The 19,364-nt window shown below is 37.6% G+C and overlaps 1 long non-coding RNA gene across 1 annotated transcript; it reads right to left on the reverse strand.

Annotated features, from left to right (window-relative positions):
* Positions 1 to 4,293: 4,293 nt before the first annotated feature.
* On the reverse strand, positions 4,294 to 18,036 carry LOC122649896. Its single transcript, XR_006331340.1, has 2 exons — positions 18,001 to 18,036; positions 4,294 to 4,355 (listed from the first exon to the last, which is right to left on the reverse strand). It is a non-coding gene; the product is annotated as an uncharacterized LOC122649896 (long non-coding RNA).
* Between the last annotated feature and the right edge of the window lie 1,328 nt (positions 18,037 to 19,364).

Here is a 19,364-nt window from a genome sequence, read left to right on the forward strand (position 1 = left end):
GTGCTTGATAGGAACCAATAGGTCCTGGTGTTACAAACGAGCACCCGAAATTTCAGGCTGAACCATGCGTGAAAGAGGGAGTTTGATCGACTGAAGCGTGTTGGGCTTCCACTGGATTTAGTGGTTCCTGGTTCACGAAAGGAAGAAGAAGAAGAAGGGACTTGATTTCTGTTTTAATGACCAAATGTCTATTTTACCCTTCTTGAGTCTATAATCATTTTGGGGGTGTTTTCAATTATTGTAATTAAAAACAAGTTTAAAAAGTGATACCAAAGAGGCCTTTAGCTCCCTAGAAGAATTTATTATTTCTTGCAACTAGTTTCTAAGTTTCTTGTTTATTGTTCCTAGGTATTAAAGTTAGTTTCTAAGTTTATTGGGGATAGTTTCAATGTAGGTGTGAGAACTCCACAAAGATTGGGAAGACCAACAGTCCACTTTTGGGATGCATATAACCAAGAGAATTTTTGTGCTCTTCCTCCCCTATATATAGAAATCGTGGAGGCTGTTTCTGCAGCCAGAATTGAACAAAAAAGGAACTCTTCTCTTTAAGAACCATATCCTGTGGACTCAGGTGGGTTGTGGATCTCAGCAACTACATCCAAAAGTGGATTTCTTTTGATGGACCTAGGTGGACTCCTACGCTGGGCTCTACTGGATCTCTAGCAGCCAAAATTATCTTTTATTTTCTGTTTATCTTTTTTTCCTTAATTTTAACTTCAACGATCACCCTTACCATACAGTCATACCCAACACCAATCACATCTTCATCACCAACTTCAATCAACTAAGCAGCCGAAATCACAAAGTTAGCCTCCTTCATCACAATCTTTCCTTTCATTCCGCCTTCATTTGCAGCCTTTTCTCTACATAGAACCCTCCAACTGTGGCCCTTTTCTATACCTTCCATTGAACCAGAATCGATCTTGGCAGCAGCCATTTGTCTGCACCAGTTGCAGCAGCAGCTTCAAGAGTTAATTTTTCTAAACATTCAATGGGGGGAAAGACAAAACCCACAAATGACTTTTATTAAAGGCCTAAAGCCAAATTCTAAGGATTGAGCTCCTCTCCAAGGAGCCCAGCACGCCCAGGGGGTATCCAACCATTGGGCTTTGCTGCAGACATCCCTAGACGTGCGCCGAAATGTGTGCGGCACAGCTCCCTGGAGAGGAGCCGGATCCAAATTCAAATCATACTAGGAGACTAAGAAGCCCCTAGCTGACTCTATTACAAAACACAGCCTCTCTCAAATTTGTGGAGAGGTGTGGACCCAAATTATAATTAAAACAAATAATAAAAAATGTCACTCAAATCATTTAAATTGAACCAATGGTTCAAACCAATTTTGGACCGGCTCAATTTAAAATACTAAAACATGAAAATTAGAAAATTAACTAAGTATAGAAGCTAATCACGTATGCAACCTAATTACCCATACTTTAGGTCAATAAAAGTGACCTACTACATTGAAAACCTTTGGGATCAAAGGCCCAACATGTATATAACACAATCCTAGACTTATTCCTAAGCAAAGAAGCCCAATTTGGTGATAAATCTGCATGACTAAGACCCCGTTGTTCTGAGACTGTTGATTGGTTTCACGATCCTTTGTGTGGATACCTTATGCCAATAAATATGTAACCCTTGTATTTTTTTGCTTCCTAATTTGGTCCTTCAGCCAACCATTTAATAATATCATGCAGTATTCTCTGCTTTGGTATAGCCTGGCCACCTATACAGTTCAAGCTTAGTTGTTATTAAACTAATAATAGCATACAATTCTGTATTAACTCGAGCTGAAGAAACCTTATTACTTACATGACATCAGAAAATCTGGAAATTTTTCTGCATGCACCATATTCCTACCATGTGCACGACTTCTATAGTCCAACTTCATTTTAATCTCTTCCTTATGACATCTACATTATGAGATATCATAATAGGGCAAATGAATACTTTTGAATAAACTAACAGTTCACATGAATGGAACTAATTTTACTCTTGGAAATGGTTGGGGTTATTTCCTTTCATATCGTGATCTCATATTTAGGAAGACTATTGGAGTTGAGCTGTTTGGACAAGCATACTAACCACCACTAGAATAACAACTTCATTGCATACAAACTAGCAAACTTTTCTTCCTTCTATACTTCCACAGTATAACTTTCGGGAGTGAAGAATTAAAGGTGTGCATACGGTGAGGGACAAGAGAGGGTAGGTTGGACTGTACGTATATAAAAGAATTCACAAATGCATTGAAGCTAGCTGAGCTTTACATAAGCCCCACGACAGGATGAGAAGGCAAAAAAATACTTGGTTTTATTTAGGCTCAATAGGAAATGAATCTAGTAATGGTAGGAATGCAATGAGAGAATAATTAACTGAATCCTAGCAGCCAAAGAAAAGGGGCTAAAAGGAAATAGAAGAATGGGCAAGAACACATAAATTTTTACACGACGATTGCTCTCCAATGCTGCATGAAATTGGAACAACGAACGAACACAAGTGTAAAGCCCTAACACCTCAAACTCCCCCCTCCTTTTCTATTATTTTCGACCGTAATAGAAGAAAGGGTATATTGCATCGGAGGTTTCAGTAAGAGAGATAACAAAAAGACAGAGACAGAGAAAGATTATCGAAGAGAGAGAACAGAGAGATTGAGTGGAATAGAGAGCAGAGAGAGACAGAGAGCGGTAGGGTTTCAGTAGTTTAAGTGAGAGAGAGAGAGAGATAGATTGAGAGCGAGAGAGCTGGGTTTCAGTAGATGCCAGAGGAATTGAGCACACGGAAGAGGGAAAATATGTGGGAATGCAAAAGGGTATTAGAAACTATATGGCCACGGTTTCGAAACCGCAGTTTATAGATGCAGAATTGGTACATCGATTGGGTTACAAACTGAGTACATAACTAACCCATTTTATGGGATTATTTAATACCAATTTCCCAGCCATATACTGCTGAAGGATAGTGATCGGCCAGCCTTATTTGGGGGGAGAATATAGCTATGGATCTTACTGAATTGAAAGGGTATTAATTCAAGGTAGACAAGCTTTATTTGGAGAACTATTTTCCAGATCTTATGGCCGTCGAGCTTGCTAATTTCAAGGAGATATTTCCATAATCCAGCTTGCCTATTCGGGAGGATATCAACCCACAGTTAAGGAGGAAATAATGATCGGATCATGTGGGCTCCACGGCCAGCTAGCTTGGAGATAATTGCAAGATCTTGTGGGCCCAATGCCGGCTACTGTTAATGACCAATGCAATAGAGTGGAAGGCTGTTAGATAGATTAGTCTTTGTTTCTAATTAGGATATTATTCAGTTATTTAATGTAATTAGAGTTAAAGATAATTTAGGATTATTTTCTCTATTGCCGTAACGACTAAAGAGGAGGTAACTACCCAGATTAGGAGGGCCCATGAAAGCTTCCGTGGAGTGCTTTGATTCCAAGAAGGTTGCTGCTGTGTGTGGGGCTTTAGAAGTTTAATATTTTAGTTATTTTCTAGATTATGAATAGGATCTGTCAAAAAAAAGAGATTAGGAATAGGAGTTCTATTGGGAGTTTTGTTTTAAGATATTTATAGAAGAAACCTAAGATGTAATCGGTTGAATTTATAAATAAAGGAATAGGCTGCTAACCAGCCAAGTCGAATTTGATAAAAAAGAATGAATTTGGTTAAAATCAATACTGGCTGTGAGATACAATTGAGAGGATGAGAGGCCCAAGGGAGACAGTGAGAGACTCAATCCTGTTTATCCCTCTATCCTATCTCCATTTTCCTCCCCCCCCCCCCCCCATTTTTTTTAATTTCATCATTGTGTGATATGGTACAAAGTTCTGCAAACGATTAAGGAATATCTGCAACAAGTTCATCAATTGTAGCCCAGTTTTTGAAGATCAAACCAGCATTAAACCTTGTTCAAGAAGTTCCTGCCTGGATAGGTCCTTCGTGATCCAGCTCTCTCTCTCTCTCCCTCGTCAAATGTAACTATATAATCAAGGTGTCTAAAACCAATACCAATACAGATCTGCAAATACGGCAGATCCAATACCTAAAACCCTAATGAGACTTAAAAAGTGGTTTTTTGGGGTGGAAGTTATGTTTAGAATTTATTAGATATAAGAAATCTTGTACTTTGTAGTGGGCTGTTTTTTATTTTGAGCCATAAATGCATTACTGCTTTCTACTTCAGGGGTTATAGAATGTCATCTCAATGCACACACACACACAAAGAGAGAATGTATAAGTTCTAATTGAAGAATCATTAATTGCATGAAAAGAAATAGACAAACCTTAAAATCCCCTGGTAAATCGTTGATCCGATTTGTGCACACATCCTTTATATCATTGATTAACTGAGATGGAAAGATGATTATCACTTCCATGCATGACACTATTTAACGACTAGATTAAGCAATGAATTAGGAATGGGTTAAATAAGAGCAGCCAATACCTTGAAATTATAACGCAAGAGAAGAGATTGGTCCATAAGTATTTGGCCATAAATTATCTGCAAGACAACAATCATAGGGTAACCTATACAAATTTTTTTTTTTAAATTATAGGTTAACACATTCTAAAAAATAAGATCTCAATGTTCTAAACTGATCAGAATGTGAGCGGGGAAGGTCAACTTTTCGAGAACAGTAAAAATAAATGAAAACATGTACGAATCTTAAACGGTTAAATTTGAACAATACCGGACCAAAAAAAGGCAATATACATGCATAAATTACGAGACAATTACCTAAATTCCTGCATCCACATTTTAAAACAACTATAACAGACAAAATAAATGCAGATAGTATCCATAATCCATTCCAAATTCACAACCTATTATATCATTAAATATCATCCAAAGTACATCATCCCAAGATCGATAAAAGATCCAAAACACATCATCCAAATTCATCCAAAAGGCATCAAAATTACATCATCCAATGTGATTTAAATGTACAGCACTTGAAAAGCCATGGAACAACAATGCAGAACTCTTTTTTCAGTCCATGGAACAATAATGCAACCCAGGAACATAGTCCCACAGACAGAAATTAATACAAGAAATACATTTTCATTTTACATCATCCATGAGAACTACAGAGACCGTAGTACAGAAAAGGCCTGCAGGTCTCTAGTCCCGAAATCCAATGAACCTTAGTACAGAAAGACAAAAGCCCGCCTACAGAATTTCAATGAAGCTCTAATGTTACCATCATAAAGTTATAGAAATGGGGATAGGGTTATTTTGGATTTTAAGTTTAGAATTTTATTAGGTTTTGGTTATGTGCAAGAAGTGGGAAAAGGATGGGTATGATGAACATGGTAGCAGTTTACTCAACTGTTGTGATGGTTCTAAGAAATATTGTAGTCTTTAGATGACGGTCTGGAAGTACAGACTACAGGCCCCGCAGATATCTGTAGCGGCGTAGCCCACGAGCAGAGAGGGAGAGAAGGCATAAAGAATCTAACCTATTTAACGAAGGTGGCAGCAGCTCGAAGGAATCCCAGACCTGGGAGTTGCACGCCGGTCGCTGATGCTCAAAGGAATCCTGGAACTGGAAGAAGCCGCGTAGCTGATGCTCTGGCCCTTGCACCGGCCGCAGCTCTCTGAAGTCTGGCAGAGGGCGAGCCCGAGAGCAGCAGCCGCCGCCGCCGCCGCCGCCGCCGCCGCTTGTAGAATGGTTGTGTGGGAGGAGGAAAAGGGTGAGAAGAAAATGTGAAACGAGGAAGAAGAACGCTTGGGGTTAGGGTTTTTGTAGGAAGAAAGAAAAATTACAAATGTTGTCCTTTACGCATAAAGCTAATCTTGGCAACTACACTGCCCCTTGGAGTTATCTCATTTTGGCTTTATTTGCTAAGCTATGAGTTAATGAATCTCTATGGCAAGATTGTTCGATTGAAAATATTTTTCATTGCTAGTTCTCATGATCATTTGTCAATCAATCCATCATATTAGCTCTTTGTAGTCCACAGTAGATGGCTCTTGCCTCGAACCCTTGTGTGCTCCCTGTAAAACTCAGCCATCCACTTTAGTCTCATTGGAAAAACATCATCACACGTAATGATAAATAAATGAGATTCTAAAAGAGTGAATAGTGAAGGGATTAAGTGTTAGAGAGGCAAATTGATGTTCTGTAGTACGATGAAATGTTAATGTCATTTCATACGCGTGGCGTTTCCATCTAGGTCCAAAACACCTCGCTCTTATAAATGTTAATATCTTGAAGGAGAAATCATGAAAAAAGTTTAAAATTTCTTGGATGATCAATATATCATATAGATTAGCATGACCAAAAACAAAGATGCATCCTTAAGGAATATGCGGAGAGGGTTCAAAAAAGTTGAAGGCAGAACCTTTAACCTTGATGGAGTAAGTTACAAAAGAAAGAAGATAATTTATTAGGTCACACCAATTGTCAGATAAACCAATAAAGCCGGTCATAGGCTTTTGAAAATCACAAATAAAATCTCATTTATCACAAATAAAATCTCATTCAAGCCGGTCATAGGCTTTTGATATGTTTAGTTTAACAACAGTCCAACCTTGTTAACCCCAAGGGGTAGCTCGGTTGGCGAAGACCAACACCTCATAATTAAGAGGTCATGAATTTAAATCTCATTGGGCCCTATCTATAAAAATTTTAAAAAAAACAATTCAACCTTCTTTACCTAATTCATATAATGAATGATCTCACGAGCAATAATGATGCTGTTATCCGAAATTTGCATACCTTTAGTGAACATTGACAGGAAAGGGAAAATAATATCCAAGAAAACTTTTCTACGTTTGTTAACAATTAATTTTGCTACAAATTTTATAAGCTATAGTGCAGGTCAACTTTCGCGTGTCCTTGGAAAATTCATATGCCTGAACGTACATTTTCTGACCATATGACAAGCTATTTTTCGGTATCAAAGACAAAAAAGGAAGAAGAAACCATTTTATGTGAGATAGCAGCTTGTCCCACAGGTAGTGTGCGGTTGAGGAGACAACCCACCAAGTCCTCCATTTTTTGAGGTCATAAAAGTAAATGTGATAATTATTGAAACACCTTTTGAGATCACAAACTGAGCACGGAATTACTATTTGGGAAGGATAATCTGAAAAATCTTTTCTCTGTAGCTTTCATACTCTGTAATGATCTCCTCTTAATTTATCACTTTTCCAGGCTTGACAAACACACACACACACACACACACACACACACACAAAAAAAAAAAAAAAGGAAAAAAAAAAGAGAGTTCATTTTCAACTAAAGATTTAATTCTCACCTTGTTAATTTGTGCAAATGTATACATGATTAAAGCAAGTACATGAAGTTGTACGTTATCAGGGCCGCAATTTTTACGCTTCAATGAAAATCCACAGAAAAATTAAAAAAATAAATCAATGCAAATAAACAAATATTATTAACACCCCTTCTCACTATTCTAAGAAAGAGAGGGAGATCAGAATGTGAGAATAATGAAAAAGTTCATTTGAATGTTCTCACCATTCCGTATCATATTTTCATGAAAACCACATAATCCTCAGTACCATCATCTACATCTTTTTCTTGTACTTCATCATCAGCACCTTTCGCCTTTCACCCAAACATCATGTTATGTCTGGATTTGACTTCAGTACAAAAAGAAAAGTATAGGAAACAAAGAAAGAAAATCCAAATAAGAATTTCTGTATGAAATTGGTTATAGTTTCTTTACATTCTACTCAAGCTCCAACAGACAGCAACAACTAAAACCTTTTCAAAAGCTTTGCAGAAAAGGCTGTCATTATATTTACAAAGAAAAGGACTTTGTCAAGGAACATGGTTCCTACGCCCATACGCCCAGACACAGTATGAGGCAAAATGACTGCCACACCACCCTATGAAAGGTTAAAATCCTGCCCATGCGGATAATACTTCCATGCACACTTCTATTGGCCCCCATGTTGGCGCATGGACCACGATCCCGGACAGAAAACCTCCACTCAATTACAAATTACAAATCTTTGGCTCAATGGTCAAAACTGTTGTCTTCATTAATCAAACAAGAACAAAAATCGGGGACAAAGGAACAGCAACTGAACACTGATATGACAAAACAATGGAGAATATGTTGTGGCTTAGAAAAGAACATGAAACAACTACTCAACAGAATAAGGACGCAACAGGAAAACATCTAAGATTCATGTTTAGTCATCAATTTATGAATCATGCTCAATTGACTAACGAAGAAAAAAAAAATTTCCTTTTTGTGGGTGTGTGTGGGGGGGGGGGGGGGAGGGGGGGTGGGTGGGAGAGAACTGGCTTACCCAACAGTGTCTTGTCCAAGACTGATAGAGAAGCAGAGGAGCTGCATTCTTTATTACTTAACTTCTTCGTGTCGTAAAACAGAATGGGATATAGTGTTGTGTCAATAACTGTATCCTAAATTTCCAACTTAGACAAATGAACTGTACTCTGAGAGCTTCCTCTAGCCAAGTGTCGTGTAAATAGAATTATTTGGGCTTGCAAACTTGCCATATCGTCCTTCCTCTATTGCTCTTGCTCTACCAACTTTTTCTCCCACTTACTACTTTGTTTGGCAAAGTCTTCCTGCCCCCTCCTCCGGCATCCTCTGTTCAAGCTTTTTCAGTTGTTTTCTGCCCTCAACACTAGCTTTTGTAAGTGAAACTGGCTTTGGGCTTACGCCTAGTCCTAAACAGTGCACTCGGCCATGACCCTCGGTTACCCAACACTTTGATTAAGATGTCGTCGACGGTATCGCTATCTTTTCCCAATTCTGATGACACCTGAGACATCTCCTCCTCCAGCAGTGCCTAAACTCAATGTAAACCAAATTAGCAAACATACAAGTTTTTACTGCAGCTGTAACCAATACATACAACATAAATAATTACCATCTAGCAGCTACTACTGTTAGATCAAAACAAGAATTCACGAGTACCCAATATCATTATCTAATGTACATACTTGTTCAAAAACGTACCTCATGGTCATAGATCTGAGCAAAAAGCTTCCTTCCAACATTATGACTCATAGTCTGAGATTTTCTGTTTTGTTTTCCACACTAATATCCTACCATATTGGAAAACATCAATAAAATATGTCGGGTCAAAAGTACAACTTATCAATGCGTCTTAGCGAGAGAAAAAATTACTTGTTTTTTTCTGAGACTTCCAAATAGATGAGTTACACCCACTGCTCTGCTGGAACTCGATCATCACAATGGGCTATGGCATCATCAAAATTGCCACATTTCTCTAATGTTTGGTTCTTCAATTCGAGTTTGTAGACCCGCCACATTGTCCCTCTTTTTTTATGCACATATTTCTTAGAATCTTCCATTATTGCAATTTTTTCCTACAAGACAAAGAAGAAATATTGTAGAAATAAAAAAAAAATAACTGACCAGAAAAACGAGACAATTTCATTCCAATCGAATGGAAATCCATCATTTAACCGCAGGTGGATTCAGCTCCATACCAAAAAATAACTAACCAGAAACACGAGACAATTTCCTTGTTCCTTGCCAATTAATGGAACACATTAAGATGTGCAGGTCTCCCAACTCCCATAATAACGATCTCTTCATCCTCATTAAGGTCAACTGGTCAAGAATCAAATAATTTACACCAAAAATGAAGATCAAAGCATTGCCCCACAAGGAACTGGTCAACCTATGGAAGAACCATTCAGAAAAGATGATTCCCTATGTCATGGTAATTATGAAGACCTCACCGTAGATCAGTGCATAATCAATCAATTCCCTAAGTGGCAATCAAACCCCCCCCCCCTTTTGAATTTCTCTCTTATTTTTATTCATTTAATAAATTTGAAACACACCTGAGGCCTTGGTCCTGCTAGGTTTCCAAAGGCCTCAGGGGAACTTTGGGTTGGCTAGAGTGATACAAGATAAGCCACAACTACTGATGTTACAGATGCAAGCCAATCAATCTGAAAGATAAAATTTAACAAGATAGTTACAAGACCATGCTTTCACGGAGCAAATGTAAGGACAAGTGCACTGGATACTTATGGGTAACTGGTTGATGACAAAGATATGCAATGGAATCAATTGAGATGACTTGGTTATTAACAAGGTAAGACCAATCACAGAACAAGTAGCAATTAAATATTTCAAGACATGGTCATTCTGACTATCCGGAGATGATTTCAGCCATATTTCCATAATCTAATATTTACCATTCCTCGGTTTCCCCTACTTGTAGCTACCAGAGGAAGTTCTGCAACATTCTGACCGAAAACTCTGAGAATTCCAGCAGATACAACAACTGACCTGCAGTTGTTATACACAAGCAATCACCACATGAGATAAGAAACAATACAGTAAAATGGAAACAGTATACAATATAATATAGTCCAACTAGAAGAAAATTTTATGTCAAGGAAGCAACTTACTTTACACATAAAACAACACAGTACATCCCTCCAAATTCTTGGCATTCTTGCCCATCTATTTTTTCCTGAAAAATATATATTTCACATGGAAATGATGTTAGAAAACAGCAGGATTCACTGACCATTCACACCTTGATATTGCTAAAGCTTGGGGATGGAAAAATACAGAGGAAAAAGAAGCAGACTAAAAGCCCCAAAAGAATGAAGTCGCAAGAGAGCTTTCACGTGGAAAAGAAAAGACAGTAGGGGCAGTCACAGCAGATGGAGATTGGAAACCCTCCCTCACCCCCAAACCATAGTACTAAAACTCGCCAAATTTCGGTCGAGATATCGAATATTTCGAGTATCTCGACCTGTCCGAAACGAAATGCAAGTCCGAAATGATAAAATGCAATATTTCGAATATTTCGGAAATTTCGATGAAATTTCGGTCATCTCGTTTCGGAAATTTCGGTCATCTCGTTTCGAAACTTTCGGAAATCTCGGACATTTTTGGCATTTTATACCCACAGAAAAATACCATATTTCGACCGAGATTTTGACGAAATTTCGGTATCTTGGAAATTTCGGTCAGACCGAAACACCGAAACGAGATTTAGTACCATGCCCCAAACCTCTTTATATCAGCTTTGGTAGGTGGAGGCACTCCTCCTCAAAACAACTTTTTATAGGCTAAAGACAAAGGTTAGAGCATAGTTCGTTAAAAGAGGAATGGCAAAAAAAAGGTGTTGGGTACGGGCATGTTCAAAATGGATTAGAACGTGAACAGGGATGGTAAAAAACACGCTCAAACTTTTCGAGAACAGCAAAAAGAAAAATTGAAAATGGACGGTACAAGTTTTAAACAGTTAAATTTGAACAATACGGGACCATAAAAGGAAATATAAATGAATAAATTGGGAAACAATTACCCAAATTCCTGCATCCACATTTTAAAACAACTACAACAGCCGTAATAAATGCAAACGGTATCCATATTCCATTCCAAAATCACAACCTATTATATCATCAAATATTATCCAAAACACATCATCCCAAGATCAATAAAAATCCAAAACACATCATCAAAATATTCAATATCATCCAAAATGCATCAAAATTACATCATCCAATGTCATTTAACAATACAGCAGTTGAAAATCCATGGAACAACAATGTGGATCTTTTTTTCAGTCCATGGAACAACAATGCAACCCAGGAGTACAGTCCCACAAACAAAAATTAATACAAGAAACACATTTTCATTTTGCATCATCAATGAGAACTACAGAGACCATAATACAGAAAAGGCCCGAAGGTCTCTGTAGTCCCGAAATCCAATGAACCTTAGTACAAATAGACCAAAGCAAACATACAGAAGTTCAATAAAATTCTAATGTTACCATTATAAAATTTAGCAATGGGAGGATAGGGTTGTTTTGGATTTTCAGTTTAAAATTTTATTAGGTTTTGGTTATGTGCAACTATGCAAGAAGTGGGAAAAATGGAAAAGCTTGTAAATCGGCCAAAGAGAGAAGCATTCAGCTTATTAAATGAGTTGGACCAAGCTAAAAGGATGAGTATGACGAACATTGTAGTCTTTAGATGACGGTCTGGAAGTACAGACTGCAGACCCGCAAATATCGGTAATGGTGTAGCCCAAAGTAGAGAGAGAGAGAGAGAGAGAGAGAGAGAGAGCTTTAAGAATCTAACTTATTTCCCAAAGGTGAATGCAGCTCGAAGGAGTCCCAGACCTGGCTGGTGCATGCCGGTCGCTGCTGCTAGACGGAATCCTGAACAGGAAGAAACATCGCCGCAGACAATCTTCAAATGAAGAAGACAAATTGTAGCAGCAGCTTCAAGAGTTAATTTTTCTAAACATTCAATCAGGGAAAGAGGAGCTCCACAAATGGCTTTTATTAAAGGCCTAAAGCCAAATTCTTAATCAGATTAGGAGACTAAGAAGCCCCTAGCCGACTCTATTACAAAACACAGCCTCTCTCACGCGGAGAGGTGTGGACCATAGTTATCAAGGCGGGAAAGCGACCATGGCGTTTTAGAGGGGCAAAATTCAAGGAGACACCGCCATGGCGGCAAGGTGCCCACCATGACGCCCAAGGCGACCAAGGAGCATGGAACGCCTTGGCAACGTCTTGATAACTATGGTGTGGACCCAACGTATAATTAAAACAAATAAAAAAAAGGTGACTCAAGTCACTTAAATTGAACCACTGGTTCAAACTAGTTTGGACCGAAAAAATTTAAAACACTAAAACATGAAAATAAACTAAGTATCGAAGCTAATCTCGTATGCAACCTAATTACCCAACCGGAAAGTTTTCTATTCATTTTTTAAACTGAATCGAAAAAAGCCTTAGTCCGTTGTTTGGCGCCTTGCTCGGGCGAGTCGCTCAACCTACAATTCATTCTGCACTGAGCCCTTGAAGCTGTGACGTGATGCAGGGCATGCATGGCTTGCTTAAGCTGCTAGCTTCATTCAATCAATAAAAAGGTCTTGAAAAGTACGTGCTTACCGACCATAGGGAATCTGATACACTCTCTCATCCTGTAAACTTTTGTTGAGTCTTTGGTCTCTTACCCTAGCTAAATTAATGTAGTCTGCGGCCCCTTAGTCAATGACCCATGGCTTTGAGGAACTACTCGACCTGTTCCATCCCAGAGTCTTTTTGCCCTTCTCAACAAGAAGCTTATTAAGCGAGAATCCCATCATGACAAGCAAAGCACGAAAAAATTTATAACACTAAAACATGAAAATAAACTAACTATAGAAGCTAATCTCGTATGCAACCTAATTACCAAACCCTGGAGTTATTCCTAAGCAAAGAAGCCTGATTTGGTGATAAATCTAAATCACTAAGACCCCTCTGTTCTGAGACCGTTGATTAGTTTCATGATCCTTTGTGTGGATACCTTATGCCATTATATATATAACCCTCGTATTTTTTTGCTTCCCAATTTGGTCCTTCAGCCAACCATTTAATAATATCAGGCACTATTCTCTACTTTGGCATAGCCTGGCCACCAATACAGTTCAAGCTTAGTTGTTATTAAACAAACAATAGCATACAATTCTGTATTAACTCGAGCAGATGAAAACCTTACTACTTACATTACATCCGAACCTCTAGGAATTTTTCGGCATGCACCATATCCCTACTACGTGCATGACTTCTATAGCGTAACTTCATTTTAATCTCTTCCTTATGGCATCTACATTATGAGATATCAAAATAGGGCAAATGAATATTTTTGAATAAACTAACAGTTCACATGAATAGAACTAATTTTACTCTTGGAAATGGTTGGGGTTATTTCCTTTCGTATCATGATCTCATATTTGGAAAGACTATTGGAGTTGAGCTGTTTGGACAAGCATACTAACCACCACTAGAATGACAACTTCATTGCACACAAACTAGAATTTTTTTTTCCTTCTATACATCCACAGCATAACTTTCGGGAGTGAAGAATTATAGGTGTGCATACGGTAAGGACAAGAGAGGGTAGGTTGGACTCTAGGTATATAAAAGAATTCACAACTGCATAGCAGCTAGCTGAGCTTTACATAAGCCCCACGACAGGATGAGAAGGCAAAAAAATACTAGGTTTTATTTAGGCCTTTCTTTTTTAGTGTAGGAATCTAATTTTGAATCTCTTATATAAGGTTGTAGGGGGCAAAGTATGGAACACGAATTTGATTAATAAAAAATAGCTTTTGCTTGCTGCCATTGCTATTGTTGCCCTGGTTTGTTGAGTGTTGCCTTGTGAGTCATATCAAGGTGAAGGGACTGGTGGATCTCCAGTTGACTCCTTGCGTCTTGTAGACCGGGAGGATCTGTTATAAGGGATTGGTGGACCTCCAATCGACTCCTTGCATCTTGTGGACCTCTGTATATTCGATTACTGAACATAACACTAATTTCAGATCTCTGAATTTCCTGGTTAAATTACTGTTTTCCCCTTTTCCTAGTTGTACTAGGATTCCCCCATATTAGCTGATCTAACCATTGGATCAATTTGAGCTTTTCAGCAATTGTTACAGTCCCTATTTAGTAAACTCATGGAATTTAGGATCATTCTAACCATCTGATTTTCTGTTATCAACATTTTCCGTAATCTGAACTATCCTTTGATGAAAATATCCTGGTTTGGTTCCTAGTTTGATTATTCGAATCTAGGACTACATTAAAGGGTATATTGCATCGGATGTTTCAGTAAGAGAGATAACAGAGAGATTGAGTGGAATAGAGATCAAAGAGAGACAAAGGGAGCGGTAGGGTTTCATTAGTTTCAGTCACAAAGAGACAGATTGAGAGCGAGAGCGGTAGGGTTTTAGTAGAAGCCAGAGGAATTGAGCACACGAAAGAGGAAAAATATGTGGGAATGCAAAAGGGTATTAGAAACTTTATGGCCACAGTTTCTAAACCGCAGTCTTTATTGATGCAGAATTGGTACATCGATTGGGTTACAAACTGGGTCCATAACAAACTCATTTTATGGAATTATTTAATACCAATTTCCCAGCCTATATTCTGCCCAAGGATAGCTAACGGCCAGCCTTATTTGGGGGGAGAATATAGCTATGGATCTTATTAAATTGAAGGGGCATTAATTCAAGATCGACCAGCTTTATTTGGAGAAATATTTTCCAGATCTTATGGCCATCGAGGCTGCTGATTTCAAGGAGATATTTCCATAATCCAGCTTGCCAAGTTAGGAGGATATCGACCCACAGTTAAGGAGATAATGATTGGATCATGTGGGCCCCATGACCTGCTAGCTTAGAGATAATTGCAAGATCTTGTGGGCCCCATGGCCAGCTACTGTTAATGACCAATCCAATAGCATGGAAAGCTGTTAGATAGATTAGTCTTTGTTTCTAATTAGGATACACTTCAGTTATTTAATGTAATTAGAGTTGGAGATAATTTAGGATTATTTTCTTTATTGCAGTATAATGTAGTCCTAGATAGGTAGGAGACCTACTAGGAGCCAATTAAAATCAGGTCTGGTCGAGTCTGTTGTTTGGATCAGATTTGGGGCAGTTTAGAGCAAATTTAGGGTTTAGGCTAGGGTTAGGGGTGAATGTGATATATGGTAATGATCAGCAGGTCTAGGGGATTATTTTGTTATAAAAATATTGGGATATGGATGAATTTAAAATTTCTGCAGAATTAGGGTTAGGGTTTGGGTATTAGGTTCCAGGTTCTAGGGTGAAACTTAGGGTTTTGGATGGGAGTTTGAAGCTGGGTTTTGGGTCGAGTGTAGCTAGCAGTAGGATGCTGGTTCGATCAGATTTTGGGAGGATTCTGCTGGTTAAGTTGGGCTGGACAGAATGTAGATTGATTTTAGGGTTTTATGGGGAATGAAGGGAATTAGGGTTTAGATGATTAAAACAGAAGTTAAAGGGGGATCGAATGGGGAAGGAGAAGGAATAGAAAACAGAATTTAAATTCAAACTTACCACAGGATTCCACCGGCAGCAGCAACAGCAATCGGCAGCCAGCAAACAGTCTTTTTTTTCTAAAATTCAATTGTGGGGGAGCCTCCACGATTTTGCTTTATTTATAATATGGCTTTATGCCAAATCCTAATACAAATTAATTACCTCCTCACTTAAAATCGTGGAAGGGACCTAATTAAACAAAGCTAATAACTTAAAAATCCTAAAAAGTCTTAATTACCCCTATTAACTTAAATTAAAAGATTCTAACTGAAAACTACTGATTTAAAAGAAGATTCCTTACTAGCCAATAGAATTTAAGAACCTATTAGCCAATAGGAGCACTTCACTTAAATCAGACCAATTAAACCAATTGGATGCAACCAATTTAAACCGGTTTGATTTAAAAAACAGAAAATAAACTAAGTATGGAAAATGCAAGCAAAATAAACCTATACTATGGCTTCCTAATTAAATCCTAAGTTTAGGACTTCTTCTTCTTCCTACTTGGAGCTGCATCACAATACAGATTAAAGAGGAGGTATCTATCCAAATTAGGTGGGCCCATGACAACTTGCGTGGAGTACTTTGAATCCAAGAAGGTTGCTGCCGTGTGATGCAGCTCCAAGTAGGAAGAAGTCCAGAACCTAGGCCACTTTTATAGGCCTAAAATATGGGTACATGAGTTGCAGACGGGATTAACCCTATACTTAGTTTATTTTCATGTTTTAAAAGTTTTAAATTGAACTGGTCCAAAGGGATTTTTTTTTGGGATTTTTGTTTTAAGATATTTATAGAAGTACCTAGGATGTAATCGGTTGAATTTATAAATAAAGGAATAGACTGATAACAAGCCTAGTCGAGTTTGAGAAAAAAGAATGAATTTGGTTTAAATCAATAATGGTTGTGAGATACAATTGAGAGGGTGAGATGCCTAAACTATGAGAGGGTGAGAGACTCGATCCAGATTATCCTTCTATCCTATCTTCTATATTTTCCCCTTTTTCTTTTTAATTTCAATCGATTTCATTGTGTGATCTGCTACAAAGTTCTGCAAACAATTAAGGAATATCCGCTACAAGTTCATCAATTGTTGCCCAGTTTTGAACACCAAACCATCAATAAACCTTGATCAAGAAGTTCCTGCCTGGCTAGCTCCTTTGTGATCCAGCTCTACATTACCTCCCGCAAAATGTAACTAAATAACCGAGGTTTCTAAAACCAATACCAATACAGATCTGCAAATACGGCAGATCCAATACCGATTCCTAAAACCATTAATGAGACTCAAAAAGTGATTTCTTTTTTTTGGACAGGGGGGGATGCTATGTTTAGAATTTATTAGGTATAAGAAATTGTGTACCTTGTATTGGGCTGTTTTTTCTTTTGAGCCATAAATGCATTACTGCTTTCTATCCTTTCTTCTATATTTTCCCCTTTTTCTTTTTAATTTCAAACGATTTCATTGTGTGATCTGCTACAACGTTCTGCTAACGATAAAAGAATATCTGCTACAAGTTCATCAATTGTTGCCCAGTTTTGAAAACCAAACCAGCATTAAACCTTGTTCAAGAAATTCCTGCCTGGCTAGCTCCTTTGTGTTCCAGCTCTACATTACCTCTCCTTCCTGCCCGCCCGTTAAATGTAACTAAATAACTGAGGTTTCTAAAGCCAATACCAATACAGATCTGCAAATACGGTAGATCCAATACCAATTCCTAAAACCATTAATGAGACTCAAAAAGTGATTTCTTTTTTCTTTTTTTTCTTTTTTTTGGGGGGGGGGGGGGGATGTTATGTTTAGAATTTATTAGATATAAGAAATTGTGTACCTTGTATTGGACTCTTTTTTTCTTTTGAGCCATAAATGGATTACTGCTTTCTACTACAGGGGTTATAGAAAGTCATCTCAATGTTCACACACACACAAAGAGAGAATATATAAGTTCTAATTGAACAATCATTAATTACATGAAAAGAAATAGACAAACCTTAAAATTCCCTGGTAAATCGTTGATCTGATTTGTGCACACATCCTCTATATCATTGATTAACTGAGATGGAAAGATGATTATCACTTCCATGCATGACACTATTTAATGACTAGATTGAGCAATTAATTAGGATGGGTTAAATAAGAACAGCCAATACCTTGAAATTATAGCGCAAGAGAGGAGATTGTTCCATAGGTATTTGGCCATATATTATCTGCAAGACAACAATAATAGGGTAACCTATAAAAATTAAAAAAAAAAAACAATTATAGGGTAACACATTCTAAAAATTAAGATCTGAATGTTCTAAACTTATCAGAATGTGAACAGGGACGATCAAACTTTTTGAGAACAGTAAAAATAAATGAAAACAGATGGTACAAGTCTTAAACGGTTAAATTTGAACAATACGGGACCAAAAAAAGGCAATATACATGCATAAATTAAGAGAATTAATTAGGATGGGCTAAATAAGAACTGCCAATACCTTGAAATTGTAACGCAAGAGAGGAGATTGTTTCATAGCTATTTGGCCATAAATTATCTGCAAGACAACAATAATAGGCTAACCTATTAAAAAAAATTAAAAAAAAAACAATTATAGGGTAACACATTCTAAAAAATAAGATCTGAATGTTCTAAACTGATCCGAATGTGAGCGGGGATGGTCAAACTTTTCAAGAACAGTAAAAATAAATGAAAAACACATGGTACGAATCTTAAACGGTTAAATTTGAACAATACGGGACCAAAAAAAGGCAATATACATGCATAAATTAGGAGACAATTACCTAAATTCCTGCATCCACATTTTAAAACAACTATAACAGCCGTAATAAATGCAGATGGCATCCATATTCCATTCCAAATTCACAAGCTATTATATCATCAAATATCATCCAAAGTACATCATCCCAAGATCGATAAAAGATCCAAAAGACATCATCCAACGATTAAACATCATCCAAATTCATCCAAAAGGTATCAAAATTACATCACCCAATGTCATTTAAACATACAGCACTTGAAAAGCCATGGAACAACAATGCAGAACTCTTTTAGCAGTCCATGGAACAATAACGCAACCAGGAGTACTGGCCCACAGACTGAAAAATTAATACAAGAAACACATTTTCATTTAGCATCATCCATGAGAACTACAGAGACTATAGTACAGAAAAGGCCTGCAGGTCTCTGTAGTCCCAAAATCCAATGAACCTTGGTACACAAAGACCAACGCACACCTACAGAATTTCAATAAAAGTTTAATGTTACCACCATAAAGTTATAGAAAAGGGCATAGGGTTGTTTTGGATTTTCAGTTTAGAAATTTATTAGGTTTTGGTTATGTGCAATAAGTGGGAAAAGGATGGGTATGATGAACATGGTAGCAGTTTACTCTGATGTTATGATGGTTCTAAGAAATACTGTAGTCTTTAGATGACGGTATGAAAGTACAGACCACAGACCCGCAGGTATCTGTAGCGGCGTAGCCCACGAGCAGAGAGAGAGAGAGGGAGA

Source organism: Telopea speciosissima, chromosome 2, assembly GCF_018873765.1.
Source record: "Telopea speciosissima isolate NSW1024214 ecotype Mountain lineage chromosome 2, Tspe_v1, whole genome shotgun sequence".
Taxonomy (NCBI): Eukaryota; Viridiplantae; Streptophyta; class Magnoliopsida; order Proteales; family Proteaceae; genus Telopea; species Telopea speciosissima.